The 20,432-nt window shown below is 39.4% G+C and overlaps 1 protein-coding gene across 2 annotated transcripts in view; it reads left to right on the top strand.

Moving 5' to 3' along the window:
• slc12a5a (solute carrier family 12 member 5a) overlaps nucleotides 1-20,432 on the top strand; it is a 924,478-nt gene that overhangs the window by 766,178 nt on the left and 137,868 nt on the right. The window lies entirely within an intron of this gene.

Below are 20,432 nucleotides of genomic sequence, written 5' to 3'. Positions count from 1 at the left end.
TCAGAAAGAAATTCTCTGTGTATGAAAATCCCCCAAAACATGTGTAACATAATTTAGATATTTAGAAAATGTCAATCATGACACCTGTGAAGGCTTTTATTTTTGCCTTTCCATAGATTGGATGCAGTACTACGTTGGGCTAAAATATACAAATACACAAAAAAAAGCAAAAATGAGGTCTAAACTTCCAACTGGAGCCTCAGGCTTTCCTACCTCTAGCATCTGAACTGAACATGACAAATGAAGCCTTACCTCCTAAAATCTAGGCCTAATCTCTAAAATGGGCCTTTCCCCCAACCAGAAGATGCAATGGCCACTCCTTATTCAGGAAAAGATCCCAGTCATTCCATGGTAGAAAGACTTTCTGAGACTAAGGTCATAAAGCTTATGAAACCATTTCTGGACAAAGGCAGAACCGTAACAACAGTTGTGCAAAGGGCGACAGGAGCTTCCACCTGCAGCTAAAGTCATTTGCGTACTGAAGTAGAATTGCACATGTACTTTGTCAGCATGCCCGTGTCGATCAAACAAAGGAAGCTCTGTTGTCTACTTGTGACTTTATGCTGTAGGAAGATAAGTAAATAAATCAAGGTAAATCACATTCGATCTGGCTTTTATATAAGTAACATATAAATGTTTTTTATATAAAGACCATCACAAAACATAATCACAAACAGGACTTTGTTGAACTCTGTAAGCCCTGCTGATTTGTTGAAGGACACGTGTGTGCCAGATTCACTGGATTCGTTGTTCTTATGTATGACTAGATGTTTCTTTCAGGGAGGGCTTCTGTTCTCTTTCTCTGATGTAGAACCCACTTCCTCATCTGAGTTCACTTCTGTTACAATATAGCATGTCTTTATTTGAAAACAAGAGAGAGAATAAAACTGAGTAATAAAAAAAACACTTTTACAAGTACCATACATTTACATCACCTGTTACAGTTTCAAATCAAATGTTTGTTTTTATTGCATAATAGTAATAAAAATAGCAGCTCACTACTTAAAATGGTAAATGTTGGAGGACCTGGGAATCAAATGCTGCACCAACCAAGCGGACATACTTACTTTGTACCCAAATTCTTTTTCTTTGAATATATCTTTGAATAAAAGCGCACTTGTTTCATTATACTTGTACCTTTTGTGAAAGGGTTTTTTGATATTTGGACTTTAGTCTTCACCATTATACACTTCATGTCTACATTTTGTCAATTATTACTAAAACATGAAAATATTTCTGTTTTAGTTATATGTTCAACAATTCCTCCCTGCATTTCCTGTCATCCTACATTTACATAGCTCGTTGTAGACATGGAATATACATGACATGTATGTATTCCAAATAATGATATTTTATTTACCGTATACATTTCCAGGCACCTCACACCCAGATTAACAGACTTGAGGTCTGAGAATCTTCTGTGCGATTTGACCTGCGTCGGTGGGGGAATGGGATACCAGGCTGCTTGTGCTGATCGACACATTTGCAAAACAAAAGACACTAATGGAGAGGTGCGAAGAAATTTAAGGTGGCCTGGGATTACAAGTTTTTTTGTAGGCTTCAGGGATTCTAGTGTTAACAAAAAATAAGTAAAGGAGCAGAAAGATGCAAAAAAAAAAAAAAGAGTTGCCAAAAATGCAATCCACATGAAAGACATTCAAAGCACAGTCCCAGTAATCAGAATCCTTAATGCAAAGTGAATGATATAAAAAACCAGAAAATCCAAGGACAAAAACTGAATAATTATAAAGGAATGATTTCCAAGTCCTGAGTCTTCTTAACCAGTTTAACCATTAACTATTGACTGCCGGACTATTTATTACTAGGACGCTGCAGTGGTCTATGCATATATGATAAATGATAAACTCAATCAAAAATTTTAAACAATGGAAGGAAATGTATCACAAATCATCTGTTTCATTATTAACAGTAACTCTGTTAAAATGTAAAGAAACTCATAATTACTTTAGTTTGACTAGGACCACGACTAAAAGTCTGTATTTGAATGAGAGTTCTAGAAGTATGGCATCACACAGAGTGAGAAGAAGCACATGTGCCATAAATATAACACGATTCTTTTGAACTGTCCGCACTTATTACATGCAACACATTTGATGGTTAATGACTGTCTGTAGTCAGAGGGTGGCTGAATGTCCATATAGTGCTGTCCTGACAGTCGTGACAAATCGAATGCCTTATGATGAAGAAATGCAGTCGGGGAAAATATCCACATCAGTACCAGAACCTACAGGTTTCACATCAAACAATTGATTGTCACTATCTGAATCACTGTCATTATAATCAAAATATAAATCTTGCAACAAATCTAGTTGTTTCAAAATATCAGCAGCTTTTCACCTTTTTCACGGTGACATAACTATGTCTGTGTATTTATAGCACTACTTTCCACAACCAGTTGCTACTGAAAAAAAAAATTCTGTGGCTATCCACTAAATATCAACACTCTAGCCTATAACTAGTGGCTGTATACTGAGATTCAAGTTCTGTCATATATTGTGTTTTGATAGGCTCAATGAGATACAATTAAACACATATATCATGTTCAAAATGTAAAATAGCCAAGGGATGGCTCAGGAGTGGTAATATCAGGGTAGTCCACCCACAAAGGACATGAAGCATAACTATACTGTATATAAAGAGACAGTACACAGTTACAACATCAAAAATAAAACCAAAGGAATTCATAAAATTTATTTATATAGCACCTTTCAATACAATGTAAAATTCAAAGTGGAAACAAAGAAAGGCAATAATCAAATAAGGTAATTATACTCAGTTTCAGATGGTCATTGGGAAAGGAAACATACACCAATGGGGAAAAAACAACTGGGCTTCTGTGACCAAAACACTGCCTAGGCCTCACTGGGTATTAAACAAAATGGAAAGAGACAGCTAGTACAGACGTTATCTAGGACAGGACCTCCTGTAAATAAATAAATAACATGTAGACATGAAAATAATAATTTAAAATTAACAAAAACAAGAATAAAATGTAAAATACACATAACTTCAAACAGAAACCTGTACATGACAGTAGTACAAATAATAATACAGTAGATATTTAAAAATATTGTAAATTGTCACTGGTAATGTGCAATTCTATAATTTAACTTCTATTATACTCTAATTAAAAGAAAAGCATATGCTGTTTTGTCTTCTGTCCCTGGCACACCATTTTACAGCTGTGACTGTCAGAACTTATTTTACTGACAGTCAAATGGTTGGTTCCTGGCATCTGACATAGAACTTCATGCTGACTGTAGTTTTGGCTCGTTTCTTGATGTGTCCTTAGGCTGCACCTTCTATCTTGAGAACTTCACTTTAACCCTTTGAACCTGGCAGGCCGGTGTACTGGCCAAACTTATAGCAGTATATAACCAAAAGACTGTTATAATGGCCCACCTATCCACCATCATAACTGCGTTTGCTTGAATTATGGCTGTTACACTATGCCACTGTTATGCTACACTACTAGAGGCATATTCCTGAAAGGCTGCATATTGGTCTTAGCTATATCACTAGAATATGCATATAATCTGTCTTGTTACCCTACTTACTTTATGCTGTGGATTTTTGCTGCAGGTAAGTTTAGTTTTTGCTAGTATGTTTCCTGAAAGAAATGGAAAGGATTTCAGATGTGCTTTATCTTGGGGGAAACTCAAAACAATCGAGGCATTGTGTGTACAGAGAAGTACAAGCAAGCAAAGAAAGCTAATCTGGGCGCTAAGGACAAGGACCTGCCAAAGTGCTCTAAAACTGTGAACTGGTGTAAATCATGTGACATGTTCTGCCACTGAGAACTGTTTTGAAGCGTATCACTCAAAGGTGTAGTTTTGGCTTTAGATCTGTAGAATCTTTAGATCGGTACAAAATGATGAAAAGTGCAAGACTGTAAGTAATACAGCTTGTTCTGTAGTATCAATCTGTTGTTAAATCATTGTGGCTTAATATCATCAGGTAGCAAAACTTTACTTCTATAAAATTTAACGTTTTGGTTTTCAAATTGCTGGGGAGGCTAGAGTTATAGTATACTCCATATATATTTTTCCTACACAACATAATGGAAAAGGAAACTGCTGAGAACTGAGAAAACATCTATTAGCCCAAGGCTAATCTTGAAAAGGCCCAGTACATTCAATGCTGATTGGGTGATAGCTTGAGATGTTTGTTAGTTGTAATTTTAAGTACTATCAGACACATTGAAATTAAATGTAATCTTTTTCAATATAAATATGAATGATACCTTGATGCACTTGCCAATGAGCTAATCCTCAGGCTTGGCTCCTGGGCAGAGCCCCAGGTCCCCTTTTCCAGATGATGTTACTGGGTTCTTGGTAAAACGTTTCATAAAGGTTAATTGAACCACATTTAGTCTGGTCCCTCACTTAGGATTAATGCACCTTGGATGACCCTACCAGGGACCTAGGATCATTGGCATATGCAAACCCCTCAGGTCTTTGGGCATTTTATTGGGATACCTCCTGGACACTTCCCTGGAAAGAAGACCTTGGGGCAGATCCAGGACGTGCTGGAGAGACTGTATTTCTCAGTTGGCCTAGGAATGCCTTGGTATCCCCCTGGAGGAGTTGGAGAAGGTGGTGGGAAAAGAAAAAAATGCCCCAGACCATGGATGGATGGATGGATATTGCCTTGATCCTTCAGTAAGATATAGATTCCATCCAGTCAATGGCTTTTGACCTCCATGAAGTGGACTTGCCATGGACAATTTTGCAAAGTTGTCAAGTATGCAGTACATTCAATCATATATTTTTTTAAACTTTATGGCTTCCAAAGTTATATTATTTACCTAATCATGTTTTTGCCAACTGAGACTCCTTGGCCAAACAATGGGTTTTATTGTTCAATCCTTTATATAGGTTTATAGGGTCATTATTGTTAATTCTTGCTGGCAAGTGCTAATCAATATGCAACACATTGTCATTCTCCAATGCCATGATTAATGACTGTAAACACATAACCTTGATTATTTGGTTATAATGTGGTGACCAGGATCAGCCCAGTCCTTCCAGTGAGGTGTAACCAATAAATAAATTGACATCATCATCTCTTACATTGAATCATAGATCAGCAGTGCTTTGAAAGCTGTTGCCCAGCATTCTAGTACAGATCAATGCTTCTTCTGATGCACCCACCACCCCCCACCGCTTTACAAAAGTCAAGACACCTCACCTGCTGCGTACTCAAGACTCAGACAGATTCAAAGACAGACATTTGTCGCAGCGGGAGGGGGGTTAGGGTTTATTTTGAAAGCTGGCTGCCATTCAAGGACTCACAATGCAGCAGTACAGGGTCAGTGGTTAGCAGTCTTGTCACTGCCTCTCTGTTTCATTACGAGATAGATTAAACAAACTCAGTTACTGCTTCTCTAAGAGAACATAGCAAATGATTAATGTGCCTTTCATGAAAGCTGGAATGCGGCTTTGCTCAGCTAATTAGACAATGCCACGCACAAAAGAATAATCCAGGAAACTAATCATATACTAGCACACCCCTGCCAGCAATCAAAGCTCATCAAGGATCTTTAAGATTATTCTTCACCACTCGACCCAACAGCTCATAAAGACTTAATATTAAAGGTATGAAAATGCTTCTAAAAGTCGAGTATGGACACATCTTCCTGCCAAATGCTGGTCTTATTGTCACAAGTTTAGAGTACAATGAAATTGTTACTTACATGTTAGACCAACATGCAAAGTATCTTCATTCACCAGTGTTATGATGATCATAAAATATATGATATGTATATGTGTGAGTGTGTGTGTGTGTGTGTGTATGTGTGTGTTTGTGTGAGAGTCCCATGCAGTTTGTGAATTCAGTAGTGTTGGAAAGTCCATCCAATCTCTAAATCTGCTTTTGTAAACTGCATAGCAGTTAATTTGAGATGCTTGCCTCTATTACTAACAAATGAGTGAGTATAAAATAATTACCAAGTATTTGTCTGTCAGGCATTTTGAGCTCAGGGATGTGCCTGAGTACAAGAAGGGAAGTGTTGAATGGAGAAATGCTGCTGTCTGTTCTAATATAATTAAAAACGTGTGACTCGTTTTGTCCCGTCAGCACACCAGAGAGCTGAGCTGCTATCAGATAAGCCCTCGCTGAATGTCTAGAGAAGAACGCTTAAACTGTAAATTATACATCAGAGGATGAGCAGAGGCCTTTGGTCTAACAAAATGAAACACAATCAAATAAGAGTTCTTTCAGTGCGTAATGATTTGGCTTTGGCAAGCCAACACAGCAGCCAGCTGCTCCTCAGTCCCATGCAATATGGAGGCTTTGCTGCACTATGAGTGCTGTTGTTTATTATCAAAATTCAAAAAATAATAAACTACTGGGTATAATGTTCAGTTAATTTTTATTGGATGGTTCAAAATACTATTTTCAAATTCCAAATAACATAAAAACTAATAATGAACCTACTGAAGAAATATAATTTATTCATGTAAAAGGTAAATTATAAAACACACAGGTTAATAGGATAAACAGTTTCTTCAAAATGGTACATCTTGCCTGAAGAAGGGGCCTGAGTTGCCTCGAAAGCTTGCATATTGTAATCTTTTCTCAAGTATGTTTGAAATTATCGCCACCAGGTTGCTTAGTGTGAGCAGACCTATGACAAGTTTGAGATCATTGATTGAGTAATAGCCGAAGGGGTAAGAAGCAGCTGCTCTTTTAGCTTCATATTGGAAAAAAAAATCACATGAAACACACAATCATGCCTCATGTGTTTTTCGAGACAATGGAGTTTTAGAATCGCATGTTTTTTGTTGGTGGAAAGATTTTCCAATTATGAGCCTCGTCTGCACCTTATTGCATAATAAACACACCAATATGACAACGAGACAACTTACCACTGAAAGAATTTCATGTAATTCTTGCAGTTCAGCAATCTTTTGAGGTTGAAAGTTATGTATTGTGAGTATGGCATTAGGCTGGTGTCACACTACATGACTTTTCCAATGGTTTTCAGTTGAAGTCTTCATTTACATAATCTTAAAAAAATTACAGCAAGATCATGAGGTTTGTAGTGTGACATCCCCAGGGGCTTAGTCACTGTATTCTGTAGTTCCCCATAACACAACTGTCCAGCCATCCATCCATTATCCTAACACAGGGTCACGGGGGTCTGCTGGAGCCAGTCCCAGCCAACACAGGGCATAAGGCAGGAAACAAACCCCTGGAAGGGCACCAGCCCACCGCAGGGCACACACACACACACACACACACACACACACCAAGCACACACTTGGGACAATTTAGGATCACCAATGCTCCTAACCTGCATGTCTTTGGACTGTGGGAGGAAACCGGAGCACCTGGAGGAAAATCCACGCAGACACGGGGAGAACATGCAAACTCCACGCAGGGAGGACCCAGGAAGCGAACCCAGGTCTCCTTACTGTGAGGCAGCAGCGCTGCCACTGTGATAACACAACTACTGTAGTCTTGTTTATTTTTATCATAGTAAGTCGCCAGTTAAAGCGGATTTGTATGTGCGAGTGTTGACAGCCAATGAGGAGTGAACTGAAAGTATAATGTATATAATGCCTAGAAGCTGTGAAGTAAAGGAGCAGTTGTGTGTGCAAATGGAGGAGAGGCTTTTCAATATCATGATGATTTGTTCAAAAAAAAAAAAAAAGGCCAAAATTTAGGCTGAAGTTTTCATAGTCACTAAGGACATGTTCAGTCAATAGGCCAGCTATAGAGATTTGCATCGATTGGCTACTAGAATGAGGAGATTTCATGATACTTTTGTGGTATAATAAGAAAAGTTTTGTAATTAGCCACCTGCTGCGTTTCCTTGATGACACCCTTGGAGACAACCAGATTCAGCATCTGCAGGCTTTAAATTTGACACGCATTCATATCAAGCCATGTAACGCTGGATTTGGAAGGCTTTGGAAGGATGTTTCTGAATTAACCTACTGTGAATAATAATAATAATTCTTTGCATTTATATAGCGCTTTTCTCACTACTCAAAGCACTCAGCAATTGCAGGTTAAGGGCCTTGCTCAAGGGCCCAACAGAGCAGAGTCCCTATTGGCATTTATGGGATTCAAACCGGCAACCTTCTGATTGCCAGTGCAGATCCCTAGCCTCAGAGCCACCAATAAGCACCACTAAGTGCTTACTGGGATGGCCTGACATCCCATTCAAGAATGGAATGCATATTTAATCTGAAATATTTGTCTACTAGCCACGTTACATGTAATAGATGCATTTAAAAATATTTGCTATCTCCTGCACCTTCAATACCTTTTCTTGGTATCCTCTTGTGCAGGGGTCCTCAATCACAGTCCTGGAGGGCCACAGTGGCTGCAGGTTTTTGCTCCAACCCAATTACTTAATCAGAAGCACTTATTGCTCAAGTAACACTTCTGCGTCACTTTAGTTGTCTCATTCATTAAGATTTTGAACCCTTATTGTTTATTTTAGTCTTAAACAGCTGTTTTCTTGGTTTTTAATGGCTCCTAATTAGCAATAGCATGCAAATGACAGAAGAGACCACCATTTCTACATTTAGCTTGTTGCCATTTACACTTGTGTGTATTTATTATGCACTATTGGGTTTAATTAAATACTTGGAAGGAAAGTGAAGAGAAAGAAGTGAAGGACAGAAATTTACTCATCCATTTTAGACTTCAAATCATTTGGATGATATCCTTAGAAAGGAAAAAAAATCCAGGATATAAGAATTACCTGACATAGCAGAGTTAAAGCACTAAGAAGCCATGAAATTAAATTATTGGCAAGAATTGCTTTCTAATTAAGCAACCGGGTTAGAACAAAAACCTGCAGCCACTGCGGCCCTCCAGGACTGTGATTGAGGACCCCTGCTCTTGTGTATAAACCTCTCCGACCCAGCAGTCTCTATCTTGAGCGCATTTCCGTGTCATTTCAAGGTGTGTTGCTTACATCCTGTCTACTGTGATACTTCAGGGTTCCTCCTTCCCCTTTTTTCCTCTTTGAGGGTTGCACTTTATTTGAGCAGCATCACTGAAGCCAAACTAACCAATCAGATTGCTCGTAGGAACAGACGGACACACACGCAGACCTTGGGGTTTTATTATATAGTAGATTTATTGAGCCCACTTTTTCAGTTACAAAGTTATGGTTAAGTATTCAGAGCCCATCCCAGGTACCATTTCTGTATGGGGCTGCTATTCTTTTTCCTAAACTTCAAAGCAGTGTTTCCCAATCTCAGTCCTGGGGGCCCACTGTGGCTGCGGGTTTTTGTTGATTCCAGATTCCTAATCAGTGACAACACTTGATAACACTGAGCTCATTTAATTAGCTGGTATTATTTTTTATTTTATTCTACATTTTACATTTATAAGACATTTAGAAATATTTCTGCTTTTGCTATAGATTTAAATGCTTAACTCTCTTTTGTTGATTTCATTATATTTTGCCCTTTCTCTGTGCAGTTTTTCCCCTTTGTTGTATCTTATTAATAACAATTAAAAATAAGCAGAGCAGACACGCTGGCAAACAACACTGAATAATCAAAGGCTGCAACTACTTTAGCAACAGACCCACTAATTAGTAAATAATGGATTAATTAAACAATTAGAACACCTAGAAAAGTAGAATGAAAATCAAGATGAAAATATTGTTAAAAAGAAAAAAATACATTATTCCTATATAACTGCTTGGTACATTTTATATATATATATATATATTTACCAAACTTAGTTTTCTAATTTCTGTATTGTTCACAAAACACAGAACTTGGGAAATAACACATCACTTAATTAACCCAGGATTCCAAATAAAAACAGAAGCTGGTTGGAACAAAAACCTGCTGCCACAGTGGGACCCCAGGACTGAGGTTGGAAAACACTACATTAAAGTATATGCCCACATTAAAATTAGTTTAAATGTGCCTGATTGTTCCATGCATTTTTCTGGTATGTCCGAGGATACAAACTCATAGTGAACAAGAAAGTACAACACAGACAGGAATTCAAGCCCTGATTCCTGGAGCAGTGAAGCAGATGTCCTACCATTCTGCCCTAATCTTGATATATTCACTTAAATTATTTCAGTTCTGTATTCTGGATCTCTTTAAGAAAATGATCGAAAATGAGCCCCCTAGTATAAAGTATCAACTCCTGAAGTGTATTTCTTCAGCAAAGCAAAACAGCTAACCAATTAATATAAAAATAAATTATGACAGTCTGATGACCTGACCAGAGCTGGTTTCTGCCTTGCAGCTCTGTACTAGAATAAGCAGCTGTAAAAAATGAACAAATGAAAAGAAGGGCATTTCTCTTTATAGATTTTAATAAAGAACTGTGTCTGCTTGGTTTCTTTGCAGCAGTGTGTAATCCCTGAATTAAACACAAAGTTCAAACAGTTAATTGGCTGCAATTACTGCCTTGGGCTCTTAGCCTCATGAGCAGCATCATTGTTTGAAAGATTCAGAGCAACATGCTGACACACTAAAGAGCAATAGCAGAAATTTGTTAGCAAATCCAAGAGAGACTGTTAGTTGAATTGCTGATGAATTTTGAGTATTCTGGAAGAACAGGAAGCAATCAGTAGAGTAAAAGACAAATTTAGTCTGAATTACAATAGGGGATTTTTTTTTTTTGCGCTAGCTGGAGGAACATGTTTAAGTATTTGTTGCAGGTAATTTGTGTTGAATGTCCTGCATATTGGCATTTGCTGTAACCCAGCAGGTGTTCAAACAGTATTTCTGTCAACTTGTAGTTTCTCGTAAAAACATAATTCTGAAGTCTTGCACCAGTTGGAAAAATTCCCTTTCCAATAAATGCCACTCATCTCCCCATGCAGATCTGTAGCCACTAGTTCTTTCTGCACAGTTTTAAGACTTGCAAAACAAAAAACACAGTTCATTTACTCATCATAATACAGCCATCTCCATTTATTAAACCACTGTGGTTGAAAAGAACGGACACTTACGTGAGATAGTGTGATGTCCAACTGGTAGCAATGAGTTAATGCTCTTCCTGCTCTTGTTTTTGGAGTGGTGGTACAACTAACAAAAGATCAAGCCATAGACGCTGGCCACGTACTACTGGTGCTGTCATAAATCTGAAGTCTTGTGTAAAATTCTCTGTTTTTTGCATTTTAATATTAGTTTTCACTTTGTTATTAAATTCTGGTGCAATTGCATTGTGCATTTTGAATGTGATTCTTACCACGATTGCCACCATTCGGTTCTTTGTTTGGACACACACAACATCACCATACCATCACAATTTAAGATGGCAGCAAACTATTGAAGATGTTGTCAAAAATGTTTCTGAATAAAAAATTAAAATACTGTTGGCATGTAGAAATGTTAGGCCATGTCACGTTAGATTACTTTTCCAGTGATTTTCAGTCATAGACTTCACTTACATAACCTTAACTATTAAGAAGCAGCTCCGATGAAGGCCAGTTGTGTAGTCTAACATACCCAGTAACTCCTTCCAACAAATCAGCACCTCACCCAGACAAAATAAAACAGGTTTGATTTTGTTTTCTGTCATATGTGTGGGCTCTGTGTGTACATAGGAGCTAACTACCAGTGAATGCACAGCTGCATGTACAATCCATATAATGCAGTGTCAAGAAATAAAGAACCATGGGTGTTTTAGAACTTAAAAACAGAAGAGAAGCCCATCTGTCTGATGTGTTATGTACTGTGGCGAGCTGTGGGGGCGGTACCCAGCCGGGACGCCTGGAAGGACCGGGAGAGGGACTACGCCTCCTCCGGACCACGAGAGGGCAGCCACCCTGGTTGGTATGGGGACCACGGGAACAACCCTATAGGGGCCTGTGGTCACCTCCAGGGGGAACCCAGATGCCTATGAAGCCCTGGCCATCAGCACTTAAAACCAGGGACACCTGGAGTGCTTCTGGTTGCTCAGCCAGCACTTCTGCCACACCAGGAAGTGCCGGCGGAAGTTCATTAAGGGGCACCTGGAGCATATCCAGGGCAACATAAAAGGGTCTGCCTCCCTCCATTCATCAACTGGAGTCGGTTGGAAGAGGACAGAGCTCGGAGGAGAGGAGTGGAGGTGGTGAAGAGAGAGGCATTGAAAGATGCCCGGACTTGAGGGTGTGTGGTGCAGGGGCACTGGGTTGTGCGTAGTACTTGTAAATAGCAAATATGTATAATCAACCGTGTGTGTTGTTTAAACCTTCGGTGTCTGCCTGTCTGTGTCTAGGCTGGTTCCCACAGTACGTAGAATGATAGAATGGAAAAAGAAAAAACAGGGCAGAGATTGTGGCTGAACTCACTGTGCCAGCTAAACTTTCATACAGCATACTTTCAAACTCTGTCAGGCAGGCCGCTATTGGCTGTGACAAAAAAGGCATGCATGATTGTGCTGGAAGGTCTTCAGGCAGTCACTGAATATGGCACATAGAGCGATTCTCAGATGTTTAAATTGTCATGGTCCAACGACATGATCAGCAACTGTAGATAGATAGATAGATAGATAGATAGATAGATAGATAGATAGATAGATAGATACTTTATTAATCCCAAGGGGAAATTCACATACTCCAGCAGCAGCATACTGATACAAAAAACAACATTAAAATAAAGATTGATAACAATGCAGGTAAAAACAGACAATAACTTTGTATAATGTTAATGTTTACACCCCCGGGTGGAATTGAAGAGTCGCACAGTTTGGGGGAGGAACGATCGTCTCAGTCTGTCAGTGGAGCAGGACAGTGACAGCAGTCTGTCGCTGAAGCTGCTCCTCTGTCTGGAGATGATCCTGTTTAGTGGATGCAGTGGATTCTCCATAATTGATAGGAGCCAGCTGAGCGCCCGTCGCTCTGCCACAGATGTCAAGCTGTCCAGCTCCATGCCAACAATAGAGCCTGCCTTCCTCACCAGTTTGTCCAGGCGTGAGGCGTCCTTCTTCTTAATGCTGCCTCCCCAGCACACCACCACGTAGAAGAGGGCGCTCGCCACAAACGTCTGATAGAACATCTGCAGCATCTTATTGCAGATGTTGAAGGACGCCAGCCTTCTAAGGAAGTATAACCGGCTCTGTCCTTTCTTACACAGAGCATCAGTATTGGCAGTCCAGTCTAATTTATCATCCAGCTGCACTCCCAGGTATTTATAGGTCTGCACCATCTGCACACAGTCACCTCTGATGATCACGGGGTCCATGAGGGGTCTGGGCCTCCTAAAATCCACCACCAGCTCTTTGGTTTTGCTGGTGTTCAGGTGTAGGTGGTTTGAGTCGCACCATTTAACAAAGTCCTTGATTAGGTCCCTATACTCCTCTTCCTGCCCACTCCTGATGCAGCCCACGTCGTCAGCGAACTTTTGCACGTGGCAGGACTCAGAGTTGTATTGGAAGTCCGATGTATATAGGCTGAACAGGACCGGAGAAAGTACAGTCCCCTGTGGCGCTCCTGTGTTGCTGACCAACAATGTCAGATGTGCAGTTCCTGAGACGCACATACTGAGGGCTGTCTTTAAGATAGTCCACAATCCATGCCACCAGGTATGAATCTACTCCCATCTCTGTCAGCTTGTCCCTAAGGAGCAGAGGTTGGATTGTGCTGAAGGCACTAGAGAAGTCTAGAAACATAATTCTTACAGCACCACTGCCTATGTCCAAGTGGGAGAGGGATCGGTGTAGCATATAGATGATGGCATCCTCTGCTCCCACCTTCTCCTGATATGCAAACTGCAGAGGGTCAAGGGCGTGTTGAACCTGTGGCCTCAGGTGGTGAAGCAGCAGCCTATCCATGGTCTTCATCACATGTGATGTCAGAGCAACAGGCCGGAAGTCATTCAGCTCACTAGGAAATGATGCCTTTGGGACTGGGGTGATGCAAGATATTTTCCAAAGCCTCGGGACTCTCCCCTGTTCCAGGCTCAGGTTGAAGATGCGCTGTAGAGGACCCCCCAGCTCCGATGCACAGACCTTCAGCAGTCGTGGCGATACTCCATCTGGACCCGCTGCTTTGCTGGCACAAAGTCTCCTCAGCTCTCTGCTCACCTGCGCTGTTGTAATTGTGGGTGGGGATGTCTCTCCTATGCTGGTATCAGAAGAAGGATGTGTGGAGGGTTCAGTACTCCGAGGTGAGAGTGAGAGTGGGTTAGGGTGGTCAAACCTGTTAAAGAAGTTGTTCATTTGGTTTGCTCTCTTCACGTCTCTCTCGATGGTGGTACCCCGCTTCGAGCTGCAGCCAGTGATGATCTTCATCCCATCCCACACTTCCTTCATGCTGTTATTCTGCAACTTCTGCTCCAGCTTTATCCTGTACTGCTCCTTTGCCGCCCTGAGCTGGACTCTAAGTTCCTTCTGCACGCGCTTGAGCTCATGCTGATCACCGCCTTTAAAAGCCCTTTTCTTCTGGTTCAAAAGGCCCTTGATGTCACTTGTAATCCATGGCTTATTGTTAGCATAGCAGCGTACAGTTCTTACTGGAACTACAATGTCCATACAGAAGTTGATGTAGTCAGTAGTGCAGTCAACAACCTCCTCAATGTTCTCACTATGTGATCCCTGAAGGATATCCCAGTCTGTAGTTCCAAAGCATTCTCTCAGAGCCTTCTCTGCCTCAGGGGACCACTTCCTAAATGAGCGTGTGGTTGTAGGTAGGACCCTCACTCTTGGTTTGTAGTGAGGCTGAAGCAGAACCAGGTTATGATCTGCTTTCCCAAGTACAGGCAGCGGGGTGGCGCTGTATGCGTCTTTAACGTTCGCATACAGTAAATCAATAGTCTTATTTTCCCGGGTGTTACAGCCCACATACTGGGAGAAGGCAGGTAATGTTTTGTCCAGCGTCACATGGTTAAAGTCTCCAGCAATTAGCACAAGCGTCTCAGGGTGCTGCTAAAGTTTTTGTATCTCACACCCTCATACACCTTTATCTTAAGAGCATCCCTCACCTATGATGGAGCGTTCAATCAGAAGAAAATATGAAGCTGATTTTAAATTAAATGTCGTTAAAGTTACAAAAGAAATTGGTAACTGAGCTGCTGCAACAAAATTTGATGCTTCTGAGAAACTGATGCGAGTTTGGAGGAGGCAAGAAAATATTAAAAAAAAATGGAAGTGTTGCATTTTTGAACGAGCGTATAAGTCAGGGTCTGATTTTATGATCAATTTTTTGGGTTTCAAGACCCAACTTATGCATGAGTATATACATATATATTTTTCTAACAGTATCTCCTAGTGGCTTCAAAAAAGGTTCAAATACTGAGTCTTGAGGTTCCCCATATCTAACATTAGAATGCTTACAGAATACGATTATCATATTTCTTATGAAAGTGATGTTGATTTGATAAGAATGATTATTCCCAACAGAATTTTCAAGCCTGTGTAATACAATAGGATGACCAGTGGTATCAAAAAGTGTGCCTAAATCTAGCCACATAAAAATGTATTTTTATTCATCACTAGGCATTAAAATGTCATTGACAAAGCAGTTTATTAGCTGTGACCAATGTGAAAGCCAAACTACAACTTCTCATTTCCAATAAAATGTAATGTATAAGGCCAGACTGAAGTTGCATGGCAAATATTTTTTATTTAAGTTTATATCTATTAGACTGAAATAGCATTCAGAGCGGGACAGACAAAGGCCTTTTTATACCTTTACCACTGTCTGGCTGTTTTGAAGACATCTCATTTCATTGCTTTACATCTATGCTCTGCTTTGTGGCATTCTTATTTAAGAGTGTTAGTGCTATTGTTAAAGGGTGATTTTCTTTGAGCTCTAATGGCTTTTGTTTTGAGAGGAGCCAGTGTGTCTGAGACAGCTATGCTGCTCTCTTAATGTTCCTACATTTTGATGTGCTGTTGCAGTCCAGATGTTTTCCTCAGCACGTCTTTATCCACCTTCATTTTCTACCGCAAAAGACTGGTACAATCAGTAATAAGACACCGGCTCCAATGGATGAACCTTTCCTTTGTATACTTGAATAAGCCCACTATATTTTCAGTGTATAGGAATCCTTGATTCTCTCGCAGTGAAGTTGCTTTCTTTAGTAATTATGTAACCAGCTATTTTTTTTAGAAACTACAACAAGGACATTTCATACCCAGTTTCATTAACCGATTCCTTTTCACCATTCATCCAATTCTTCCAGGTGTTCTTTATTCCATTACTCTAAATTACAGTATGATGTTCCCTTTAGCGTTTTTCAGGGAATTCACACCTACTACATTCTTTCTCCTGCTTGCTATCTGCTTTGTGGTACCCACATAATTTCTTATTCCGTAAGTCCCTTAAATATCCAGCTTCTTCCATGAATGCTTTTCTGGTTCTCCTCAGTGTCTATCCAAGTTACTAAATCATTTTACCACCTTCTTTCTACACTTTTTGTCACACCTTGAAGAATTCCACTTTTCATCAGTTATGTTCATGACATCACTACTCTACCACCACATCATCTTATATCTCAACAGCATTTTTGTCTAATCACAAGTTCCTGTATCATTTTTCCCAAGATGTTTGTCATAATTACCACTTAACTTTCATACCAAGTACACCTGGTAATATTTCATTTTTTTACTTTTTCATGTCACTCATTTTCAACAGTTGACATTTCCTTGGGCAACTTATGTAACTGTCCTTCAGGCACAGCTTTGTATAAGAGCTCATGCACATGAAGGAATACACCTACATTTAAGTGGGATTCATCCTCCAACACTCAGTGGTAGTTAATGGCTTATGTTCATTTGATGAATTGGGTTTCATTAACATGTTAGCTTTTCTTGCACACTGTCTTTTTTAAACACTATACTTTATATGTAAGACCCTATCTACCGTTCATGCTCTGCTCAAAACATGCTTTATTTTTTTCCTCCTAGCATTTTGTATTTAAAAATTCAAGTTTCCTGATATTAGTTATATTTTATATTTTCTACAATCATGTAAGTCCAACCCTTCCTAAGGGTTTTTTAAGAATAAAGCACACAACACACTTTAAATTACATACTGACTGCTTTATGACTGCTTTAATATACCAACCATTTCTATGTCCCAAACATTATGGTGCCTTGAAATGGGAGACCATGTAGATAAGGTTTTGTAATTTCTACATGGTGTGACTGAAATATATGCAAATACCCTTAGAGACGTCTTGTGCACTTTAATCATGTCTGAATTGTTTGATTTGTAATTTTAAACCATGGAGCAGAGGGTTAAATCAAGGAAAATATGTGTCTTTGTCCCAAACATTATGAAGACTACTGTAGTTAACTTCCCCAAAGCTGCAGGAGAAGGGCATAGCTGTGGGAGTTGTTTGCGCACACACTTTTTGCCCGGCATTTGACTCACTTGCACTGGGCATCCAAGCAGCTAATGGACAAGTAAAAGAGGCAAATATACAACACATACAAGTTCAGGCAACCACCCACAAAGTAAAATTGACACAGTAAACTAATTTGTAGTTGAAGTTGCACAAAATATTTCTCAGTTATAAGTTGGACAATTTTACAAATTCACCAATGCTTTTCAATAGGAAATTTTGAAATTTTAAAACTTTGTACAGCCCGATCTATTCAAGATATCTGAACAAAAATTGAACTGTATCGACAAATTACTTTGAAGAATGTGTAGCACATCTCAACAAAATTGTCCACCGGGGGCCGAATTGTTTCATATAAACAGACAAAACAGACAAAGGCTTTCACAATAGGTGCTTAATGCATTATATGTGAATACACCTAAAGAGGAACTGTAGTCTTCTGCAGTCAACGAGAGGCATAAATACAAGAAGATATTACCACTGTGGTGCAGATTACATGTTTTTTGCAGCAGCAGAAAATGATACACATAAATAGTGAGTGTGAAGAAAGATTTAGGGAGCACTATTGCTTCTTTTCCATCTGTAAACAAACTTTGAACCCCATAAAATTGTCACTGAGTTTTGCAATCCACAATTTCAAAATAACCCGTAAACCAAACAGTGTCAGTTTTGCAAAACTGTGTGGAAATCAAAACTTGATTGCATCAGTCATCACTAGTGTTAGACAGATCCTTCTACTGGTTGGGGACCATGAAGTTTTATAGTAGTGTCTCATACCCTGGTCTCACTTATCCTGACAATTTTAAAAAGACCCATAAATATCTTGTGATCATTGTGTGTGTACTCTAGAGTACAGGAATAAATCTTTGAATGTAATGTTGTTGAGAAGAAGTGTGTTGTGAGTTGGATAGATTTTGCATTTTCTCCCAGTGTCTCCAAAGTTTTTTGTTTGAGTACTCTGATTTTGGTCCACAACATAGGGTGATAGTACTTCAGCATGTTATACTTTACAGTAAGTATTGCGCTTGAGTGTTCTGTTTAGAGACTGTCTGTCATCCAATCTGGTTACCACTTAGCACTTTATGCTACTGGGAAAGATCTATCTGCTGTCATGTAATGGAATAAGCAGAATGAGAAAATGGGCATATACAAAACAAATTATGCATACTGTAAAAATAAAGGAGGATGAGGCTTTGTCCAAAAACCCTATTTAATACAGTAAAAATAACAAACAATCTAAATGAGAACCCCAAAGCTCAGATTCGTCTTCTGTTAATAGGTTGACTCAGCTGGGATGTGAACTCTGTGACTCTCATTGTTCAGTCGGTGATGACTTCCTATCATCATTCTCTTTTGTGTTGATCATGGTAGAAGAGGTGAGATGAGAAATGAGTAGATTTGATGTCATGGATCTGTTGGTGGGACTTTCTGTGGCCTGGTATCTCTGTTATAATCAGTGTAATTCCATCGTCATTGCTTTTCTTAATATGGTCCCTGTAAGACCCTCATTATACTGATCACATTTGCTCATTATAGGAAACAACTGGGTGGGTAGTCAAAGCAGAGACATAGAAAGAAGGTTGGGGTACCACCCTGGTAGCCCAATTTAATCAAACAACTGAAAAGACAGCCAATAATGGCTTAAAAAAAGTTTTGTGGCTCAGTGATAGCTGATTGCATGAATTACAGGACCTAATACGTGAGCATCTGACACCACTTTCTTATATTCTTATATTTTGAGCTTCTCAGTCAGTTGTCCCACTTGGGCTTATTTTCTTGGCTGTGGGAATGAAAGGAGAGGATAGCATTAGCATCAGACCCCTCTCGCTTTTTGGGGTGGTATTACTCACCTTGTCAGAGCCAGGAAGGTGTTATTCGGATACACATGCATGGCAACATGAGCTTGCAAAGAGGCAGTCTCCCAATTAAATACTCTGCATCTATAGCCATAAGCCTGTTTTTATTTAAAAACTCTGCACCACCATGGATCCCAAACTCACTTCACCACATGAGGGTCACATGATCCAAAAAGGACAATTAAAGTGGCCACCAAGAAAAATATTTAATCAAATTGCCATTGTGGCATTCAATAGAAATAATAATTTCTATTGTTCCATTGCATCTCCCCATCAGCGTCTTTTGTTTTGCAAATGTGTCAATCAGCACAAGCAGCCTGCTATCCCATCCCCTTCTGACTGAGCTGAAGTTCTCCCACCTCAAGGCTCTTTATCTGGGTATGAGGTGCCTGGAGTTGTATACGGTAAATAATATATCATTTAGATTACACATATTTCATGTGTGCTCCATGTCTACAACAATCTGGGTAAATATAGGATGACAGGAAATGCAAGGCAAGAAATGCTGAACACATACCTAACACAGAAACCTTTTCCATGTTATACTAATAATGACGTGAAGTGTATAATGTGTGAAGACTTTAGTCCAATTATCTAATAAACACGTGCACTTTTATTCAAGAATATAACCAAAGAAAAAAAAAATCATTCAATTTACATGATGCTGTCAATCAGTTAAAATCCCAAGCTCAAATGTCAATCAACAGAAAGATGACATGTCTTCTTGGATGGTGGACCGGGTGTTACAGACTTAAATCAAATGTATGTTTTTATTATATTGTAGCAATAATAATAAAAGCAGCTTACTACTCAAAACTAGGAGCACCCAGACTTGCTCCCGCAACTTTTTGAGTATGAGACAGCAGTTCTTACCTCTGCACCATCCAAGAAAACATGTCATTTTTTTTTTTAATTTACATTTGAGCTTGGGTTTTCAACTCATTGACAGCACAATGTAAATTCCATCCATCCATCTGTTATCCAATCCACTATATCCTAAGTACAGGGTCACGGGGGTCTGCTGGAGCCAATCCCAGCCAACACAGGGCGCAAGGTAGGAATAAAAACCCCAGGCAGGGCGCAAGCCCAACCATGTAAACTGAATGATTTTTTTTCTTTGGTTATATTCATGAATAAAAGCGTATATGTTTATTTGATATTTGGATTAAAGTCTTCACACATTTTACATTTCACGTCATTATTACTATAATATGGAAAAAGTTTCTGTTTTAGGTACGTGTTCAGCATTTCTTGCTTCAGATTTCCTGTCATCCTACATTTACCC

The sequence above is a fragment of the Erpetoichthys calabaricus genome, chromosome 10 (genome assembly GCF_900747795.2).
Source record: "Erpetoichthys calabaricus chromosome 10, fErpCal1.3, whole genome shotgun sequence".
NCBI classification, from domain to species: Eukaryota; Metazoa; Chordata; class Cladistia; order Polypteriformes; family Polypteridae; genus Erpetoichthys; species Erpetoichthys calabaricus.
The sequence above is the reverse complement of the archived record's forward strand: the minus strand, read 5'-3'. Positions and strand labels throughout refer to the sequence as shown.